Below are 23,774 nucleotides of genomic sequence, written 5' to 3'. Positions count from 1 at the left end.
GTAGATTGAGGAAAGTGAGAGGTAATTATAAGATGTTATTGTAGTTAATTAATTCTTAATCTTCAAAATAAATGGATTGTAAGACATCTATTTATTTTTTGTACACTTGGTCGAGAGTGGGATGCACTACATTTGTATATTGCAAACAATCTTGATTGGATGATGGTATGGATTGAACTTTGTCAACATTTTGGACGCACGTTAACATGGGAAGGTGTGGCTTCATTGGTTAAAGAAGCACATCGTAATGGAGATTCCAATGTTACGCAAAGGGAAATTGATTTAGCATATGGTTTAAGAGATAAACAAGTACGTATAAATTTATTAATCACCCATATGTTTATCAACTCACAATGCAATAGATTTTACATGTTTGACATATCCCAGGTCAAACACCACAACGCTATGTGCTGCAATGGTCATAAATTTCGCATAAAGAAGTAGGATGACATGAAGAAAACTTGTGATTCTGGCATCACTACAGTCTTTGAGCTGACAAATATTTCATCGAGAAATGACATACATCCTCAACAGTCTCAAAATCGATACTATGGCATTTTGGATGATATACTTGAGTGTGACTTTAATTCCTTCAAATTAGTTTTGTTCGTCGTCAAATGGTACAGGCTACGATTGAATAAAAATGATCCTGATAGAACTATTATTGAACATGATAATCGTTTTATAATGCTAAATACAAGGTCATTTGAACCAGTTGGGGATGAACCCTATGTTCTTCCAAGCCAATGTGAGTAAGTATTTTACTCAGAGGTTCCACATAAACTGGGTTGGTCATTTGTTGTTAGACATGATCCAAGAGGAAGGCCGATAAAGTATAATGTGATGGAAGAAGAAGATACCAAAGAAGTAGAAGATGAAGTGGATGATGATCACGATCGACAGTTTCTCAATGATGATGATGAAGAAGAAGAAGAAGAAGAAGAAGAAGAAGAAGAATAAGAAGAAGAATAAGAAGAAGAAGAAGATGATGATGATGATGGTGATGGTGATGGTGATGGTGATGGTGATGGTGATGGTGGTGATGGTGATGGTGATGATGGTGATGATGATGGCGAAGACGTTGATGATGATGATGACGATGACAACAATGATGATGATGACGACGACGATGACGACGACGACGACAACGATGATGATGATGATGATGATGATGATGATGATGATGATGATGGTGATGATGATGATGATGATGATGATGATGATGATGATGATGATGATGACGAGGAGGAGGAGGAGGATGATGATGATGATGATGATGATGATGATGATGATGATGATGATGATGATGATGATGATGATGATGACGAAGATGATGATGATGATGAGGATGATGATGATGATGATGATGATGATGATGATGATGATGATGATGATGATGATGATGATGATGATGATGATGATGATGTTGGCGATGATGACCTTGATGTTCATGATGATGAAGAATGAAATGTATGAGGTCTACGATTAGTATATTATCTATTTAATATTGACTTCTTGATAGAATTTTTTTTACATAATTAATTCATTATTTTTTGAATTCTAATGCCATTACACAATTAATTCATGATACACCTTTTAATATGGAGATGGAGATAGGGAGAGTGACTATTTATGTAACAATTTTTAAACTGTGTTTATTTATGGAAATTGGATTGTTTATTAGCTATGTGATGGATGTTGATTTAAAATACATATGTGATGGATCACATGCTTATGATGATGCATGTGACATTTTTTGAGCTTTGTGTTTATTTATAGAACGTGGATTATTTATTACCTATGTGACGGATGGTGATTTATGATACATATGTGATGGATTACATGTTTATGATGACACATGATATGTGATGCTAATTGTGATGCTCAATTACATATATGATGACACATCATGTGATGCTTATGAGGCTTATGATATGTATGTATTTATTGTTTATCAACTTACAAATGTAGTAATGCTTATGATTCTCAATTGATGGTGTTGATTTCAGGTATAGTCCTTATGTGATGTTGTCAACCTTGGTGGGAACAGGTCATTGACTATAGACATCGTCAACCATTTAGTTGAGGATCCTGCATAGTCTACATAAAGTAAAGGTAAGGAATTAAAAAATTTACAATGATTTTGATGACAACATCTTTTTATTATTTAATACTCTTTTTGTCTACAAAGTTCATGTTGTTCATGTTGTGTACTATGTAATTTTTAGCTAACATAAGATAATTGAATTACATTGTACAGGACCCTGAACCCCTTTGACGAGGATCATGCACATCTCATGGATGGACAAGTATAACTAGTCAATACACCCTATAGAAACAGTTATTTTTTTTTTTATTACTTGGAAATCAAACTTCCTCAGTTTTCCAAACCTTGACATTCGCAGCAAATCTAATACAGTTATCAACACTTGAGGCCCCGGTTGGACTTATTCCAATTTTCATCCCAAAATCAACTTTAGGGATGACTTCTTCATCAACATTACCCTCATTTGCAAAATTTCTCTCTCATTACCAATTAACTCTCTCATTTCATGGAGTACAGGTACCCCCAAATAGGTATTTGTCATATCTATCTTCGTCTAGTGAGGAAAATGCAGTAATAGAAAATGAAAGTGACACATGTAGTAGGTCTACAATAGGGAGATCAATAAGAGGTCAAAAGATTAGAAGAAAATTAAATAAACGCATGAAATTTTTCCTTTCTCAAGGGGGGTCATGTTCTTATGACAATGAGACCAAAGGAGACATTGAGGTGCCACTGAGGTACATACATCTATAGAAAAAATCGGTGCCCAAGGAACTTCCTCCAATAAACACCGATTTTTGTGTTAACGATAGGATATATCGCATAGCACCTTCTTCGTTACATGGTTTAGGCTTAGTTTCCATGGACGACATAAAGGTCTGTTACAATAGAGTTGCAGAATTGATGGAGTTTGTTGGACCTTGTTACAATTACAATCATTGGATGCAGATTGTTAAATATAAAAAAAGTATGTGTAGGTATGCACTGTCAACAAATTATATACAACAGAAAGATAATGATCAAATTAAACAAGTGGCTATATACATTGATGGTCGACCAAAAGCAACAGGGAATATTGCAGGTTTTATAAATAGTACGCAACCTGTGTCAACTAATAAACAACCCAATTGCATATTTGAGGTGCGCGAGGGAAATCGTGTATTTGTATGTGTGATAAAATCAATAAGTGCAGGCGAAGAGCTTCTAATTGATTACAGTTTGAATCATATAGATACAAACAAAGTTAATATCATGGGGGTGGTACGTACTATATACCATTTAAATTAACCAACCTCCAATTAATGAATCCAATATACCATTTTATTATGAAGTTTTTTTGCTAAGTCTATTGGTTTAATTTTGCTAACGTTTTTTATATATTATCTTTGTCACAGGTCGACATGGATCCATCACATATGGTAGATTGAGATGTAGCTTGCGATACTTCTATCGAGTAGGTAAACCTCATTGTAATTGTACAAATTAGATAGAAGCAAACTATTACATTATTATGTTCTTTTTTTTAGTGATTTATACTAATTTTGTAATTGTTAATGATATTATTGACACAGATGGATGTTCGAGGAAAGGGAAAGGGAGTTGCAGTACCTGAGCACCTTTCTAGGGATGTGGAATCATTAGGGTTAAGTGATGATGACCCTGAAGATCCCACAGACCTTATGAAATTCTTTAAAATGCCTCTTATAAAAATTAGAAAAGAGATTGTTGCTTTGGCAGTCGTGCATCCTATCACTAATGAGATACGAGAGAGGGTGGAATTATTGATTCGGACAATAGAAAACTTGCAAGTAAGCATTAATGAAAACTTTAATTATAACAAAAGTTCAATAATGGTTTATATTTTATTCTCTTTTATGTCATTAACTAAAATATGTACGTATTGTTTTTACAACAATTTATTCACCCTCATCAAAGTTGTTGCCACGATCAGGGTAGATGACAATTTTCTTGTATTATCACTTGCTTGGCTTATCACTCTGAGTACCCAAAACACATCATACTTGATACTGTCAATTTTCAAAATAAAGGTTCATCCTTGTTTACAATTCTTGCACTTTTCATATATTTAATGTTTGATATATTTAATGTGTTATTCTTTAGGTGTTGTCAATGTTACTATGCAAATTTCGTTGCCACCTCATCAGAGGTTACGCTCACCTGTATTGCCGACTGCAATGTCGGCAACACGTAGCATGCAGACATCCTATAGTGCACGTCATATTGGCCTGCCCACTATTGGTAGATCCCTCTTTTGCTCTATCTTCTGTCATATGTTTATTTCCCTTCAAGCGTTCTTTCTTGAATTCTAATGTCATTTCATAGTGGATTCATTTTTTGCAGGACGAGATGCACATGAGGATGTGCTAGAGGCGACTACTGCTGATAACATACCATCATTTCCTAGATCTTCTCGTATTGCTAGTACGGGAACGTTGCAGGCCACATTGGTGGTGAGCAATGAAGAAATGATTCCCTTAAAGATACAAAAGGTTCCAGGTACTTTGAAATTATTATTATATATACTCTAATTGTAATTTACTTTATGATGACTCATTTTGGACTAATGATCCCATGAATTTTTTGCAAGCAATGATATTTTCTATAAACATCTTAGTGACATTGCATTGTAGATATTTGGGCCCACCATACGTAAAAGGTGGTACATCATATGTGAAATAATCCTAATCCACTTTTGATTTCATATCATTGCTAGAATAGTTTTCCTTTGATCCATTTCTTGAAGTGTAATAAATGTAGCTTTAGTTCATTTCTGAATCTAACAGGTTTGTTTTTGCTTTAAAAGGTGGAATGACGAAGAAAAAAGGTTAAAAGATGAATTAACAAACCAAATGGTTGAGTGGTTTGGAAATGACACCTTTGACAAAACCAGGCTCCTTGAAAAAGCTGGCACATATCTAAAGTATGTGAGGGACCAATACAGGACCCATTTGGAGAGGAACCTAAAGTACGAGCATCCCCCCATGATTCTAGAGAGGGAGTAGAAGGACCTGATTTTGGATGCCAATGAGAAAATTGAAAGGAAAAAAGGAAATACACCACTAGATGCCAGAAGAAGGTACAGGATACTATTAAGAATGTAATTATGTACTAATTAATTACTCTTTATATTTATATAATCTAACATATTTCAAACTTTTAATAGACTGAGTGACACATCAAAGGCAACCAAGGCAAGGCAAGAAAAGCACGGGCAACACAAACTTGGCTCTGGTGATTACATGAAACTTGCTGCATGAATTGTAAGTATCTCATGTAAACGAAATATTGCATCAAAATATTAATAAATTGCAAACGTTTCTTTTTATCAAACAATGCAAGCAAAATTCATGGTACCAAGCAAAAATTTAGGGCTCTGAATTCAATAGAGCGCACACAGAAGATGACAAGAGAATTGCCTACCAGCAAGGCTATTCAGTCATGGCTGATCGGCTACGAGAATTGAGTGGGCATACACAACATTCGAGTGCATCCGTCACACAAGTAAATATGCTAAATGAAAGTTGTTTCAAATTGAATACTTTACCAATAATCTAATTGATGTTGAGTTCCAACATAAAGTGACTATATTTGTTTTAAATAAGCAAGAAATGATAACAATGTGCATGTCATTGGAATGTAGCCTGCTAATTGTGAAACACCACCTACACATGAAGGTTTGGATGTGCATCCCAGTAGTGGAGGTATTCATTTGCTATTCAAAGTTATTTATTTAGCTATTAATACAATTAAACATCTTAATTTGTAATTAGAGTAGTAATTAATGTAACTTTTTTTGTTAATATTTTAGAGCATGTAGTCGGTGGTGAGCAAGTGGAGCATGATCTGGGTACACAACATCAAGAACGTGATGTTCCCCACTCAGGTAAAGAGGACCACTGTTATTGCTTTAAACAAATATAATTGCAATTGGTGTTTAGCATTAATGTAACCTTTAGTATTTCAAGTCCAGATGATCTAGAGGGTGTTCAGGATGTTGAGGTTGAGGATACACAAAATGATGTGGCCCCATCAGGTAAAGAGCACAACAATTATGTTCTCTAAATTAATGAAATACTTGTAACAATAATTTTTATTTTTTTTGAATTTAACCCATTTCTTTGTTATTGCAGAGGACCCCCCTTCACTTCAGTGTCCTCATCCTCAGTATAGGACTAGGCATACATCGAGATCATGAGCAGTTGGTGAAACATCTGTAGAGGGGAGAAATGATGAAGAAACCGATGTTCCACTTAGTCTTTTCATAGCTTCAAAGTAAAAACAAAGAAAGAAATGAGTGTAATCTAACTTATTTGATAATGACTGATTTTTATGTGTTAGTGAATGTAGTTATGCGCTAATTAATGGTTATGGATGATATGTGTTAATTAATATTGATGAATGTTGCATGTTAAGTAATGTTAATCAATGTTATGTGTTAATGAATGTTATGTGATATTAATGAATGAATGCTATATTTTATTAATGCTAGAAAGAAAGAATGAATGAATGTTATAAGATGTTAACAGGGAATTTAGAGTGATGTTGGGGGGGGGGGAGAGGGGCCAAATGAGATTCCACCTTCACGTGGTTGGCCCTGTTAAGTAGAGAATATTAAACTATTCTCGAAACCAAGTGAAGCTCAACAAGATAACACACTTTTCAATATTTCATTATGTTGCACAGTTAATCTTATTGAATAATGTATATTGAATCTTAATTGCAGGGTTCAATAGAGCCAACACGAGCAACAACACCACAAGTTGCTAGGTATAATGAACTCCCATATTGTCTTGTCTGTACACAAACAATATGAGTTGCTTCTAGTGTTGATATCTAAGGTAGGACTGCAAAAGTTATGAATATGCCTCATCCTTGTAAGTTTTTTTATTACTTGTAAGTAATGAATATACCTCATCCTTGTAAGTTTTTTTGTTACTTGTAAGTCATGAATATTGCTCTTTAGTTGATTAAAATTAAATGAAAATCTTTAATAAATACGCAAAGCTATATACATATGCAGGCGCACCATGGTTGAGATGGTCCAACTCCCTAGTCTCACTCTACGACTAAGCTCATGCTATATCTAAATCAAAGACATCTCAAATACATCGTCGATGGAAAGCTGCAAAATGTCATTTTCATACATAAGCAAGACATACACAATTGGACACAATCACGAAGAGAACGGTAAAAAGTGTGTTTGAGATTGTATCATGGATGCTTTTAAGGATTGTATCATGGATGCAAAAAATCTCTTCATTAATCCTTGACTCATGGTTGCTATAATACTTCTTTAGACTTCTCATGTCATTTGTTACACTTCTTCACTATTTTGGACTGAGTTTCAACTATGTATTTGCCTTGACTTATGACTGTACCTAGTTTTGTCCTATCTTTGTAAGCTTCCTCTTTGAATTGTGGTTGTAGCTTTGATAATATCTTTTTAATGTTGCACTATTTGTAAGGAGGACAACTCCTAATGCATGTTGCAAATTGTGTTCTAGTGACTGAGACTAACCTTTTTGTACTTGATGTTTTTGACTAGTTGTCATAACCTCTGACTTTGATGCTTGTGACTTAATAGAACTAGATGTTTCTTGTATGCATACTTGGTCAAGGACTACATTATGATGCTATAGGGCTACAAACTAAGATTATTTATTGTATTGAGTTGCACATTTGACATGAGTTGCCCTATGACTGCTATGCCTCTTGAGGTTATAAGGTGTTGTTCTTGTCAAGTTTTGACAATGCTACAACAATAACGTGTTATTTGTTGTTAAGGTTTGAAAAGACCTTTTAGAAACTTATACCCTACTCTTTTTCACTCAGTAGACTTGATTACTGTCATTTTATTTGGTACTAGGTATGACTGCCTACTGGCTTTACTATAGACTGCAATCTCTCTAGACTATATTTTTTGAGTGTTGTTGTTCTATACTTGACCATCTATTAGGAAAACATAGCTTGAAATGTCCAAAACAATTAATGAATGACTACACTATCACCAATCTATCTTGAAGATTTGACTACTCTTTAGATTATGATTATGATTGTCATTATATTTCATGAGACTTCTCTATCCCCATATGAAACCCTTTGTTCCCACAAATCAATGCTTTGAACTTGACTACAACTTTATAGTGGTCATTGTCTTTGTATAGTAACCTTGCTACTTTCTCAACTTTTGATATATTGGAGGCTCCTAGGATGGTTTCTATCTTATAGTCACAATACCTTGCTATAATTTGCATTTCAGATCACTGCTCAATGATCATATGATGTCTTTGTCTTTTGAATTTGACTCTCGAGCTTGCTCTATTTATTGACCTTTTGAATAATTTTGGGCCACTATTCATTACTTTTATTACCCTCTATGTAAAAGACCTTTCTCACTACTTCCCGTACTTGATCTTTATCTAGTTTGTGTCAATCCTACTATTGCACCTTTTCTATTTATGATTGAGATTTGTTTTGGGATTAAAAACTCTTGATGATTTCACTAAATGACTTTTGCATGATTGTACTTTCTAAGCTATCCTAGGGAACAAAAGAGACCTAGGGATTTGCTCACTTCAAGGAAAAAGAAAATCTAGCAAGACAGTCAACCCTTTTAAATAATATGTGGAACCCTTATGGTGAGAAAGAAAGCATTGACAAACTTATAGATGTTGTCATAACACAAAGCTGAAACTATATTATTTTTTATAGATAATCTGATTTCTCCTTTAACCCGACTTTTTCTTGAATCATTACTGTAGGCGTATCCAATGCATGATTTAAACAATAAGATACTAAAAATTCTAAAATAAGGTTCTGAAAACCCTACCTCCAAATGTGGATATCTACTGTTATGACTATGACAATTTCTCTCCAGAAGCTTTGATGCTAACTTCTATCACGCCTAAACTCTGCATGTGGTTTGCATGGTGTTGGCATGAGGTGCTTTGTAAATGTCCTTATGGATTCTCTTCATATTTTTATGAAACTCCTTCATCGAAGAGGCAAACCTCTCATTCAAAATTTGAAGTAACCCTTTGACTATTGCATGCAGTCCTTTTCGTATAAACCTTCCTCCTTGCAGTGACGTGCTAGGACATAAACTGAAGGTGTAGCTTGTGGAACCTGTTGAGCATAAAATCTGAATTAAGTAAAATATCTTGATTTGAGAGATTAAATCATAGAAGCCATCTATCTGTGGAAGAAATCATCTTTTTCATTGATACCATAATAACCCATAAGTTATCGAACAAGTCTAATAGCATTCTATTGAAATATCCAAAATTCAAATAGTATTGATGAGACCCAATGATGTCTCATCGATATAAAAAGTGTATCAAAGGAAAGGTAACACCGATGAACTCTAAAATGGACTCATCGAAAGAAATGATTCCACTAAAAGAGGATATCAAAGAAAGCAGAGACGGTTTTCATCGACGGGAAAAGGCTTCCGAGGAAATAATACCATCGGCGCAACAGGAAGGAAACTTACCAAAAGAAGCATTCTTATCGAAAGAATGATATCGATCAAACAGAAGGAAGCTACATCGATAAAAGATATCGATAAGGATATGAGTTTCGAGGAGGCTAAAAGGCATGTTACCAATATGTGTGGTTTTACCGATGCAACTTTATCGAGGAAGATTACTAATGAGCTCATCGATGAAAGATGATAGTGGAAGCAAATCATCAAAAGAAAGATGGCCTCGATGAAACAATAGACCCATTCATCGAAGGAGTGTAGTGATGTTGATAGAAAAAGTGTTTCGATGGAAGGATAAAGGAAGTTACCGAAGCCCAAGGTTTCTTCGACATGAAACCCGATGGACATCAGCTATACATCGATGAGGAAATAGGTTTTGAGGAGGCTAAAAGGCATGTTATCGATATGTGTGGTTTTACCGATGCAACTTTATCAAGGAAGATTACTAATGAGCTCATCGATGAAAAATGATAGTGGAAGAAAATCATCAAAAGAAAGATGGCCTCGATGAAACAATAGACCCATTCATCGAAGGAGTGTAGTGATGTCGATAGAAAAAGTGTTTCGATGGAAGGATAAAGGAAGTTATCGAAGCCCAAGGTTTCTTTGACATGAAACCCGATGGACATCGGATATATATTGATGAGGAAATAGGTTTTGAGGAGGATAAAAGGCATGTCTCCGATATACGTTGTTTCGTCGATATAACTTTATTGGTGGAAGATGACAAGAGAGGATAAAGAAAGGCTTCAGTGAGACAATATATCCATTCATCGACGAGGCATAGTGATATCGATGGAAGAGGTATTTTGGTGGAAAATAAAGGAGGTCACCGAAGCCCAAGGTTTCTTCGACATAAAAACTCGATGGATATCAGATAGGTATCGGTGAGGAGACAGACACAGTGACCAAGTACAACATTTTGATGAAGGGAGAAAACACCTAGTCGAAGTAATGTTCGAAACAAAAGTGTTAGTTGACGGTTATATGTTGAAAAGCCACGACACTTGGTGATAATGTATACTCTCATATAAAGGAGGGAGCTTTTGTAATATGGAGGAAATTTAGAGAAAGGAGTAGATTATAGCCTCAGGCTTACCACTGTACTATTTTGGCAAATATATATAATATAATCAGTTGTTTTTCCTTTGCATATGTGAACTTTTAGTAGTGGGGAAAGAAGGAGGAAACAAAGACTGTTCCAGATTCTCTTCTATCATAGTCATGCAAATGTTGCATTCGAAGGGTATTTCCTTTCTCGTTTCTTCTCACATCAGGTATGTATCTATTTCATATCCGATTGAAATGCAGAGGTTAATCGTGTATCACTAATTGACTGTGGAAATATTACTCATTAAAAGAAAAAGTAAAATTAATTGAAAAGAATCTTCCTCTGATAGCTGTGAACATACTATCATGCCTAACTGTGATTATTCTGTCTTGCATAGCTGTGTAAATTCCACCTTGAGTAGCCGATGTATAGCTATTGCATGTTCATGATCTTTCTTGTTAAGATAAATTGTAGAGCCTAAATGATTTACTCATTCATTATCAAGTCTTGAACTTAAGGAAGATAAATTTATTCACAGATATAAATCATGACGATATTCTATTACTTTTCATACACTATCTTACCTTATTCATAAGAAAATTGAATATTGCATTCATATCTTGTGCATAGTATGGTTGAGTAGCAACCTCAGAGCATTCACTATAGAATATGATTGCTAGCCCACGAGGGCATAATAGCCGAGTATTGCAGCTATTCTATGTTTATTTGTTTTCTACTCTTAACTCATAGTTCAACCGAATATGGTTCATCTTGGAATCAATGCACATCAGTTATAATTAGATTATAACCAGTCTCCATGGTTGCAAGACCTGAAGAAGGATTCTTATCATCAATTAGATGCATACTTTTGGGAATATACAAAGACAAAAAATATATTAGAACCGTATTTTTTGTCGAGTCATAATATGAAGTGTTAATTTAGCTAAATAAGGGAACCAATGTTGTATTAGATTTAATTCCATGATGATAGTTGAAGCTTGTTAGAGATAGGGGATTTGTAGCAATTGGCTTGTTAGGTTATGTCACAATCCCATGAAGGTCCTTGTAAATCGTTAATGTCAGTAGACATGAGACTGTTATGTAACGAATTGGATCAACGCTAAACCTAGAAGTTCTGTAACCAATGAATCAACTGACTCAAGTGTATGTTAATTATCTTATGATGGTCATTTATGACCATTATTCTTAGTAGACATTAAGCAGTTCGCTAGATAGTTGGTTAGTAAACTAGTGAGTTAGTTGGCTCAAGTGTATGCTATTTATCATATGATGATCGTTAATAACCATTATTGTTAGTACACATTAAGCAGATGGCTTGTTTAGATGGTTGGTAAATAGTGAGTTTGTTGAGCTCAAGAATTGGATGTACAAGTCGAGCAAGGGAGGTGAACACTAACAACGCATTGGTGCTTGCAATGTTAAAACCTTGGCCAAGATGGTGATGCTTTATCTAAGTGATTGTTAGATCACATGAACTAGATACACCTGCTAGTCAGATGGTCATAGTAGTTAGGGGTTACCTATAGTGTGTGACTGACTAGTTGGGTGTAGGTTTTGAACACCAAGATCAGATGGCTAGATGTAAAAGAGACCCAATCCTTAGAATGCACCCTCATGAAGGGTTGGGTCTCTTCCAATTGGAAGGGGCGTGGGAGACTGGCAAGTCTACGATTGAATGGAGAATCCATTGATGATGCTCTCCCTATTCCAAACTATGTCAAGGCTTGATATAAAAAGTTTCAGTTGGAAAGTTAAATGAATTGTAACCTCTGAACCTTTATCTCTTCCCTCAAAAATGAAACTTTCCATTTGAATTCCTTTCTCATATTGATTAGCTTAATAATATTTGTTCAATATTTTTTATTGTTAAAAGATTACCTTCCTTTTAGATAAATTAGTTAGATTCTTATTATGTTGAAGAACATTTAGTTATTTTTCTCCTTCAACTGAAGTAGTTATGTTTTATTTTGAAATGCTAAATTTTTATCTTAATATAGATCACAATTTATTTTCTTGAAGTATAGAATTAATGAATATTACATACGGTATCAGAGCAACCAAGTTCGATATTGAACCTCAGGCTTTCCACCTATAAACAATAAGGTAGAAAATTGAAATGAAGCATTTTAGTGAATCCTGGAAGTGGATTCGAACCATTGCGGATTACTGCATTTTTCTGCAGGCAGTTGCTTGTGATATTATCTAAAGGAGATAAGGTTACTTGTGTTCTTCCAGTAAAACTCTATGTTTCATATTGTAGATTTGAATAAAATATTTACTTGTGAATTGTAATTGTTCCTAGTATTTCTTCCTTGGATGGTCTCTTAAGGTTAGAGTTAAATTCATTCATGCAATTTGCAATAAAGACATCGAAGTAGATCTCATAAGAAACAGTAATTGATAGACTCATCGAGAGGGGGTGGGTTTAAAAATTGTCTCATAAGTTTACACAATAAGTCCTAAAGAAATATAAAGACTTTGTAGCCCAAACAACAAAGAAAGGCACTGGTCATCTATAAAACACAACCCATCAATTCATACTTTCACATAAAGAATAATAGGAGTAGTTGAGTAGGAATTCTAGGGTAAATTAGCAATAGTGTATATATAAATTTGAAGCACCAAGATCGAATAGCTTCTACAACAACAATCTTGAACTCATCTACTATATCTCCATTCTAGGAACTGATGCCATTTTGAGATAGGGGGAAGTCAGATCAAGACACTAAATATGCTATAAAAAACATTAGTTGAAGGAACAACTAGTGAGTAGGTATACCCGCCTAGGTCCTGCAGAGCCTAAAGTGAGAGAGTTAGTAACCAAATAGGTTCACTCTATAAGTTGGGAAAGTCAATTGGAGGGTTTGATCATAAGAGTTGGAATTTCCTTAGAACCTATCCAATCTGTTGATTTGAGACCCAACAGAACCCTAGCATAACTTCTAAAAACTGGCTATAAATAGTTCTTTTCATTTGAAACAGATTGCAAACCCTAAAATCACATGAAAGCTATACTTTTAGCTTTCTATTTCCCTCCAAGCTATGCATGAAATTGATTTTCTTGATAATCACGTGGAAGGAGGCCTTTAGAAAACTTTTGTAAATAAATAAAGAATTTTATTTATCATTACATCTTTTGAATTAAACTGCCTTTTCAAGTGAATTATTTTCCCTCCAAACCTTGCATTGTGAAATCTAATCCTTTTAAATAAGCTCAACCTTATAGACACCTTCAAGGTATTTAATAAATCCTTTCTCTAAACTTTCCTAAATTCATGATAAGACACGAGGTATATAATAATTCTATTTTTTATCTCTTGAAGTCAAAAAATTGGTAACAAAGTCACGCCTTCAAACCTTAATTTTTAGATAGTTAAATGTCCATTTTACATTTCTAAAAAAATTGGAGGTCTTATGATATTCCACGTGATGGCTACATGTTGACAAAGTTACCCCTCACAACTACTAGTCCCTCTCCCTAATAGGGTATTTGAATGAAAACCCAATTCCAGCTATGTCAAACCCACATTTGACTCCTTCAGACTCAAGTTAATCATTGGTCACATGTAGAACATGCATTTGAAGACTTGAATGACCTTCCCTCCAAAGTATTTTCTTTTGGAAAAACTTTTGCTTTCATGAAGTCACATGAATGTGCTTCTTTTCTAAAGTTTTTACAATATAATCATAAGAATATAGCCCTTCTTTTCATTTATAAGGTACATTTGAAACTTTTTGGAGCCTTTTAATGAGATTTCCAAAACAACAAGGACCTAGGACCTTAGAAAAGACTGGAATAAGCCTCAGGATATTAGAATTTACACTCAAAACATAAAGATGCTAACAACAAAAAAAACCCTATTAAATGCAATTGACATATAAATAAAAATTGGATAACAAAAATAAATAGGGATATAGCATTAGGTATTATAATAATATCATATATGAAAACAACCAATAATAAAATCAAACCAAATGATATATAGGATTTGGTCATATATGTATATGTAGATATATAGATATATACATAATATGTATATGTATATGGTGCTCTACAAAAAGAAGAATAGTTAGAAAAACCTATTTGATTGCTACACACACAAAGAGAAGCACAAGAAACAAATGTTAGTCATTTGGGTTAGCAAATCAAAGATTAAACACTATCCTAATCAAGCATATCAAGAAAGACACTACACAACAAATAAAAAGCTTAATGAATCTAAGAAAAGATGAACTGTGTAGTCTAACTACTAGAGATAGCAAGAAACTCTCCAACCAAAGCAGGGGACACAAAACCAACAATCTCTACTTAGGGAGGAGCTCTAGACCCCAAATCTGAAGAAAGAAATAGAGCTAAAGTAAGTTAATTGGATAACAACAAGAATGTAAAGTGCACCCCTAATTTGCTAACCAAAATGCTCAAAATTAAATGACAATCTTTAATGAATACACAAAACTATATACATATGCAAGCTCACCATGTTTGAGATGGTCCAACTCCCTAGTCTCAATCTAAGACTAAGCTCATGCCATATCTAAATCAAAGACATCTCAAATACATCGTCAGTGGAAAGCTGCAAAATGCCATTTTCATACATAAGCAAGACATACACAATTGGGCACAATCACCAAGAGAACAAAGTGTGTTTGAGATCATTATCCTAATTGTGGTGTGGTCATGAAGAGGTTGACAAATTTACAGTGATCTCTTCATGACCATACCACAATTAGGAAAATGATCTCAAACAAACGTTTTACCATTCTCTTGGTGATTGTGCCCAATTGTGTATGTATTGCTTATGTATGAAAATGGCATTTTGCAGCTTTCCACCTATGATGTATTTAAGATGTCTTTGATGTAGATATGGCATGAGCTTAGTCGTAGAGTGAGACTAGGGAGTTGGACTATCTCAACCATGGTGTGCCTGATCATATTAGCTTGAAATCATGCACCTCATATTAGCCTCAAACCTATTCCCCTACTGGTAGGTGGTGGGGATAGAATATCATTCACTGTACATATCAATGACTGGATAATAATAATTATTTTTTGATAAAAATTATCATCATCAGAATTACGACGAAAACCAAGCTTTTGACCAAAGAGGATGGTGTACGTGCGACGACACTTCATAGTTGGATGATTGTCGATGTCTCCAAATGGACCGACGACACAAGCATTAGATAAACAACATCACCGTCGGTGCGAAGTTACAAATCGCCATTGGATTTGCGATGAAATCTACTAATTCTGTCGACTTCTTTGACCATTGACAGAGTCCATTGGATTGTCGTATTTTCGACGGGCATGCCATCGTCGATCAATCTGATGCTGAGTTTTTGATGGTTGATTTTGTCTGCACTCTGATGAAAATTTGTTGCAAATCCAACAAACGACCATTGGTAATCAACTCTGAATGTACTAGTGCATTATTCTTTCAAATGATCTACCTGTTGTCTTTGAAACTTATATTGACAGTGATATTGATGTAAGAATTTATCAAAAGGGTATTTTATGTTTTCAAGTACTTGCCTCCATTACTCTAATATAGTCTTATCATTTTTCTTTTACTATCCTTAGGTCTTCAATGCATCATTGGGAGAAGTGTTTTTATATAATAATCAATCCACTCATGTGCCCTCATGCTAAGTTTTAGTTGTATCACTATCACATCCTTGGCATTGTCACATGATTGATCAACATGAATCTATGTTATTGATTTATGATATATCTTATTCTGTTCTAATGCCATCTTCATTTTTGTCATTGTCAAACCACATTTCTGGACTACAACATCCTATCTTATGAATGTGTATATTATTCATTAGCTGCAAATGATATCATTGTCAATATCCTCATTGGTCTACACTTGATTCCTTCGTGCTTTCTCAATATTCTCTTTATGTGATTCTAACCTAGGGTATTATGACTGTGATATGAATGACATTTATTTTTTCATTGTCCTTATCACTGTAATCCCTGATTCTCATGATGCTCATGTATCTACTGGTTGTAACTACTAGCATTCCTTGTATCTGGGATTGATCATGAATTCTCACCATAAAGACTTTCGAAATGTATCCCTGTTATAGTTGTATTTCTAGAAGTACTTTGTGAATGATGTTACAGGTATGGTTGTTTTAATTTTCCAATGTATAGGGAATTTGAAACAAAAGCTTATCCTTTTTTAGGCCCAATATGGAAAGCTAATGTATTGAGAGGGAAGGGGTGAATTAGTACTTCAAATCCTTTCTTCAACAATAACTTTATTGTTATGCACAAACCAAAAAATGTTGTAACATAACATAAAGCTAAAACAAATAAATAACAATCATACATGATTCACTCCATAACACATATATTTTGGTTACACAAAAACTCTTGGTTAGAGAGAAAAACTGTGGTGGGGATGGCACCCACAACTTCACTACTACAATAATAAAGAGTGCTCGGTTAGAGCTACATGTTAATCTATTTCTGATAGCTTACCTTGTTAGGAGTATCAAGATTGTTAGATCTACCTTGTTGAAGGATTTTACAACACTTATTCTAAATGTTGCACCTGGTTAAAGGCTTTACAATTTATAGACTTTGTTAGAGTCTTTTACCCTGTTAAAGGCTTCTCTTACAACTTCAAATATTACAATAAAATCATTACAAATATCTGCAACTTTACATCTAGAATGTTATAGCAGATTCTATGTGCTCAAAATGAGATTACCTTTCTTATAGCATACCTCGGTAACCCATAGAATAACTCAGTAAACCCTTCTGTTTACTTTGTTCCTTGACTGTTCTTTGAAATCCTTCTCGGTGACCTCTGTGTCTCTGTAACAGTAATAACACTCAGTTCTTTCTTATGTATCACACATGTCTTGCTTCGTGCACCTCTGTATATTGTTTTTCTGATCCCAATCCATGTTGTATAAATAGATCTTTTATGTTCGTGATCTGGTTCATTGCTTTGATCTTACAAACATGATTTATCGAATGAATAACCATACAAAATATTTCATTGGATAGATGACCTCAAAATCATACACAATCCTTAAGTGCAATTTCCAATGTGATAATGGTTCTTTGTTCCCTGATCTTGTAACACGTTTCCCATGTGTTGCTAGGTTCAATGAATCTGGTAACATGTTTCACTTGGTGTATATCAACTCGGTATATCATTATTGTTGCTTGGTATACATAGAGTGTTACTCGGTAGATAGCTCAGTGTATACTGGGCTCTATGTCTACTTTCTTCTATAACCGACTACTCTGTGCTTACCGACTGAATATTTCAGTAGTAGTAATCAACTAGAGTATATATAGAATAACTTTGGACATAAAACTAATGGCAACTTAATAAGTAGTAACAATCCGTATGATGCACTATGTATTTATCTGAACAACAAATTTTAAGACTGCAATATTGCTACAATCAATTTTAGGATCATAAATGACCCTTTGTAACATCCTAGTTTATAAAAAAAACCCCTTAAGACCCAATAGCATACACACTAGGATGTTATAAGGGGTCATATGTGGTGTTAAGGGATCACACATGTGTTCTAACACATGGGTGACCCCTTAGGACCACATATGACCCCTTATAGCATCTTAGTGTGTATAATGTATCCCTTAAGACCCAATAGTGTCTTAAGGGGTCACACATGTGTTAGAACACATGTGTGACCCCTTAGGAGTGAATATGACTCCTTATAGCATCCTATAACATGTATAATATACCCCATAGGATCCAATTTGACCCCACAATACCCAATAGTATGTATAATGTACACACTAAGATGCTATAAGGATTCATAGGCATTCCTAAGGGGTCACACATGTGTTAGAACACATGTGTGACCCCTTAGGACCACCTATGACCCCTTATAGCATCCTAGTGTGTATAATGTACCCCTTATGACCCAATTTGAACCCATAGGACCCAATAGTGTCCTACGGGGTCACATGTGCTCCTAAGGGTTTACACATGCATTCTAACATATGTGTGACACCTTAGGACCACATATGACTCCTTATAGCATCCTAGTGTGTATAATGTACCCCTTAGGACACAATTTGACCACATAGGACCCAATAGTGTCCTAAGGGGCCACGAATGTGTTCTAACTCATGCATGGCCCCTTAGGACCACCTATGACCCCTTATAGCATCCTAGTGAATATAATGTACCCCTTAGGACCCAAGTTTACCCCATAGGACCCAATAGTGTACTAAGGGGTCATATATGGTCCAAAGGGGTCATGCATGTGTTAGATCACATGCGAGACCCCTTAGGACCACCTATGACCCCTTATAGCATCCTAGTGTGTATAATGTACCCCTTAGGACCCAATTTGACCCCATAGGACCCAATGGTGTCCCAAGGAGTCATATGTAGTCCTAAAGGGTCACACATGTATGACCCCTTATGGCATCCTAATGTGTATAATGTACACCTTAGGAACCAATTTGACCCCATAGGACCCAATAGTGTCCTAAGGGATCATATGTGGTGCTAAGGGGTCACGCATGTGTTCTAACACATGTGTGGCCCCTTAGGACCACTATGACCCCATATAGAATCCTAGTGTGTATAATGTACCCCTTAGGACCCAATTGTTGGCATTTTGCATATAGATTGCATTAATGATATGTTGTCATTGATGTCAATTGAACCAGTGAATGGTATTCATGATATTTTTTATGTTATTGTTGTTATTTCTTTTGTCTTGTAACTGGTATGATAAACTTTGTGGAAGATGTTGTAAACCGGTATGGTATTTTGTAAGTTGAATCAGTGTATAGGGTTAAACCTTTCTATGTTATGTAATCGGTAAACCCTACTAGTTGTTTTTAATTAAACCCTAACTGATCAAAGTTTTTTGGTTTAAGATTTGATGTTGAGCAGTTATGATGGTGATACGTGTGGTCATTGTATGAAGATAAGTTCAATTTATTTTGGCATGTTTGATTGTCTTGGGAAGGAGAAAACTGGATTGCATAAAATGTATAGCGTGATGAGTTACAAGTCTGATGAAGCGAGGATCATGGAGTGGTTGAAATTTTCTTGATTAATGTGAAGAGATTGTTATGATTTCTAATGGTCAATATTGTACCGACTTATTTGTAATCTCGATGATGAGAATAGGTTTTTGTTGTGTTACCGACCTATTTGATTTGTATTTAAGGTCAATCATGTTGTTTTATTTCGGTGTCGGAAAAGCTAGCAGAAATCAGTTGAGTGTAAGGTTGCCTAATTGGAGAATGAATATGCAGTATTGAGTAAAGGAAGATTGAAGCTTAAGAAGGATCTGATCAAGTAGATGTAGTGCTATTCAAACAAATCAAGAAAAACCTGTTGTTTTCTAACAATGTTCTACAACAGAATTGAAATCCCCTAACCGAGTATTCTCAAACAAGCTTGGTTACTTTCTAAATCCTCTCACAAGGTGATCCATTAGTTTCAATTCTCAAATCCTCTACCGAGGTTACTCCTAACAGGGTATTGTGGTTTTCATCAAGGCATATTTGTAAATCCCTTAATCGGGTGATTCCTAATAGAATCAATTCTTTTTACCTATTTGGGTTTTCCACGTATAAATATTTGTGTCAAGTGGTGAATGTTTTTTTGGTTATGATCTTATTTGTTGATTTGATTAATTACTTAACTATTTTGATTAGGCATGATAACTGGAAGCAATGAGAGTTGAAAATGTTGATATTGGATTAAGGATTTTTATGTTTACAAGTTTGAAGTTGTTTACTATTATGTTAGTATAACTATCAAGCCGATTGATGTTGGTAATCTTTGAGATATTATCTTGATAGAGTTATTTTGTTGATAAGTTTATTTTGAGTTTGGGAGTTTGTATCAGTTTTTCAGTATACTGATTCACCCCCCCCCGCTCGCAGTATTTTACCAGATACTTATTCTTTCATCATATCATCAATTGGTATTAGAGCGTCTTAGGTCCTATTAGATCCCCAAGCCTAAAAACTTGAGGAAAAGATCTTGTAGATCATGATGAAGAAAGAATGTCCTAAGTTCAACAGAGAGAACTATAGAATCTGGAGTGACAGAATGAAGATTTACATCCAGAGTCTTGGTAGTCAGTATTGGGAGCATGTAGAAACTAAGTATACTGCACCTACTAGAACTTTGACTGATGATCATAAGAAAGAATAGCAAGAGAATCATCAAGAATTAGAGGCTATTATAAGTTCCATGTCTGATGCTGAATATGTAGATGTTCATGGTCTTGAAACTGCATATGAAGTATGGAAAAAACTTGAGGAGATTCATAGCGGTAATGAACATGTTAATATTGGTAAAGAGGAGAGTTTAAGAGGAATGTTTGATGAAATGATAATATATGAAGGAAAGAATATCCAACAGTATGGTCAAAGGATAAAAGAAATAGTTGGTGAAATAAAGAGTCTAGGAGGGAAATTGGAAGATGCCATAGTGATGAGTAAGGTATTGAGAACCCTGCTACTGGTCTATGCTATTCGAGTTGCATCTATCAAGAGATGAAATCCATTGACAAAACAAAGGTAACTCTAGACTCTATAATTGGAAAACTTACTACTTTTGAGTTAAATGGCTATGATGGTAGTGTACAGAAATCAAAATTTGTATTCAGAGCTTCTGTCTCTAGCCCATTTGTGAGATGAAGTAGAGATACCGACCATAGCTATGAATCCAGATCCAACAGAGATTCTGATGATGAAGACAATTTAGTGGATCTTGAAGCATTGTTGGCAAAACAACTGCCTAGAGGCACTGGCAAATGCAGAGGTAAGCTACCGTTGAAATTTTTTACTTGCAATAAGATTAGTCATATAGCAGCAAATTGTCCTAATAGTGAAAATGAACACAAGAGAGACAAATTCAAGAAGTATAAGGGTAAAGGCAAGAGAGATTGTCTTCTAGTTATTGACAGTGGTATTGCTGATGATGAAGCTACTGAAGATATTGTGTTTGTGTCTATGAAGGAAGAGATATCAGACCAGAAGGATTTAGTGTCCAAGATGGATAACTCTGATGATTGGATCATTGATAGTGGTTGTTCACATCACATGACTGGTGATCAGAGAAAATTTATTTCCTTGAACGAGTTTGATGGCGGTGTTGTGAGATTCGGCAATGACTCACCTTGTATGGTTAAAGGTAAGGGAGTTATTTTTCTTAATGGGGAGAGAAATGTTGATGATGTCTATTAGGTTGAAGGTCTAAAGCACAATCTTCTGAGTGTGGCACAACTGAATGGCAAAGGATACCCACTAGAATTTAAAAATGGTATGTGTAAAATCTTTGACAACAAAGGTGAATTGATTGCAACTGGTAAACAAACTAGAGGTAATCTATTTCATCTTAATCCTATAGTTATCAATTCTTTGATTGCAAAGATAGATGATATCTAGCTTTGGAATAGAAGATTTTGTCATATAAATTTTGACAATATTGTTAAAGTGAGTAAGTCCAAGACAGTTAGAGGTCTACCTCAGATAGACATACCGGTTAATTCTCTCTGTAAATAATTTCAGTTAGGGAAGATGGCTTCTTCTAATTTCAAGAGAAAGTCCTTCTCAGCGAAGCACTTGTTAGATTTGGTTCATACAGATCTATGTGGACCAATAAGAACTAGAAGCATTTCAGGTGATAGATATTTCATGATCTTCACTGATGACTGTTCAAGGATGATGTGGGTCACATTCTTGAAGGATAAGAATGAAGCTTTTGGTAAATTCAAGGCATTTAGGGCCTTAGCTGAGAAAGAGAGTGGCAAAAAGATTAAATGTTTGAGAACAGATCAAGGCGACGAATTCACTTCTAAGGAGTTTACTAACTATTGTGATGATAATGGTGTCAAGTGGCAACTTTCTGCACCAAGGACACCATAATAGAATGGTATAGCAGAGAGAAACAACCGGTCAGTGGTTGAAGTTGCTAGGACAATGTTGATACAAGGAGGTGTAGCAAAAACATTTTGGAGAGAAGATGTAAGTACAACAGTCTATACAATGAACTGGGTTCAGGTGAAAAGAGGTAAGGACAAGACACCTTATGAATATTGGTATGGAAGATCACCTGATGTTATTTATTTTAAGATCTTTGGTAGTTAATGTTTCATTAAAAGAGGTGATTACATTAGCAAGTTTGAAGCAAAGAGTGATGAAGGCATATTTCTTGGCTATTCTACCAAGAGTAAGGCCTACAAATGTTTCAATAACTGGACTCAGAGAATTGTTGAGAGTGTTGATGTTCATGTATATGAATATCCTGAAGTTTTAGAAGAAACCCATTTAGAGAAAGAGGATGAAGATCCCTACGTTTTTCTTTTGGAACCTGAAATAGTTAAATCTGAAATAAGGAAAATTTTGATGTACTTGTTCAATCGGAACAAATAATTTCAGAAGAAGATGATGGAGAAGTTGAACCTGAGGAGAATGATCATGTTATTCCTAGATATGTGAGACTGAATCACAGTCTTGAGAAGATTATTGGGGATAAGGATGCTGGAGTACTTACTAGAAGAAGAATAAGAGAGAACTCTTGCATGATCTACACCATTGAACCAAGAAGTGCTAAGGAGGGATTTGGTGATGATCATTGGGTTAAAGCAATGGAAGAGGAATTGGATAAGATTGAGAAAAACACTACTTGGACCCTGGTACCCCGGCCGGTAAAAAAGAATGTCATAGGTACTAAATGGGTGTTCATAAACAAGTTAAATGAGGATTGTACCGACTTGTTTGTAATCTTGATGATGAGAATTAGGTTTTTGTTCTGTAACCGACCTATTTGATTTGTATTTAAGGTCTATGATGTTGTTTTATTTCAGTGTTGGCAAAGTTGGCAAAAATCAGTTGAGTGTGAGGTTGCTTAACCAGAGAATGAATCTATAGTATTGAGTAAAGGCATATTGAAGCTTAAGAAGGATCTCATCAAGAAGATGTAGTGCTATTCAGACAGATCAAGAAAAACCTGTTATTTCCTAACAATCACAACAGAATTGAAATCCCCTAATTGGGTAAGCTCTAACAAGCTTGGTTACTCTCTAAATCCTCTCACAAGGTGATCCATTAGTTTGGATTCTCAAATCCTCTGCCGAGGTTACTCCTAACAGGGTATTGTGGTTTTCATCAAGGC

This window comes from Cryptomeria japonica, chromosome 2, assembly GCF_030272615.1.
Source record: "Cryptomeria japonica chromosome 2, Sugi_1.0, whole genome shotgun sequence".
NCBI lineage: Eukaryota > Viridiplantae > Streptophyta > Pinopsida > Cupressales > Cupressaceae > Cryptomeria > Cryptomeria japonica.
Note: the sequence above shows the minus strand (reverse complement) of the source record.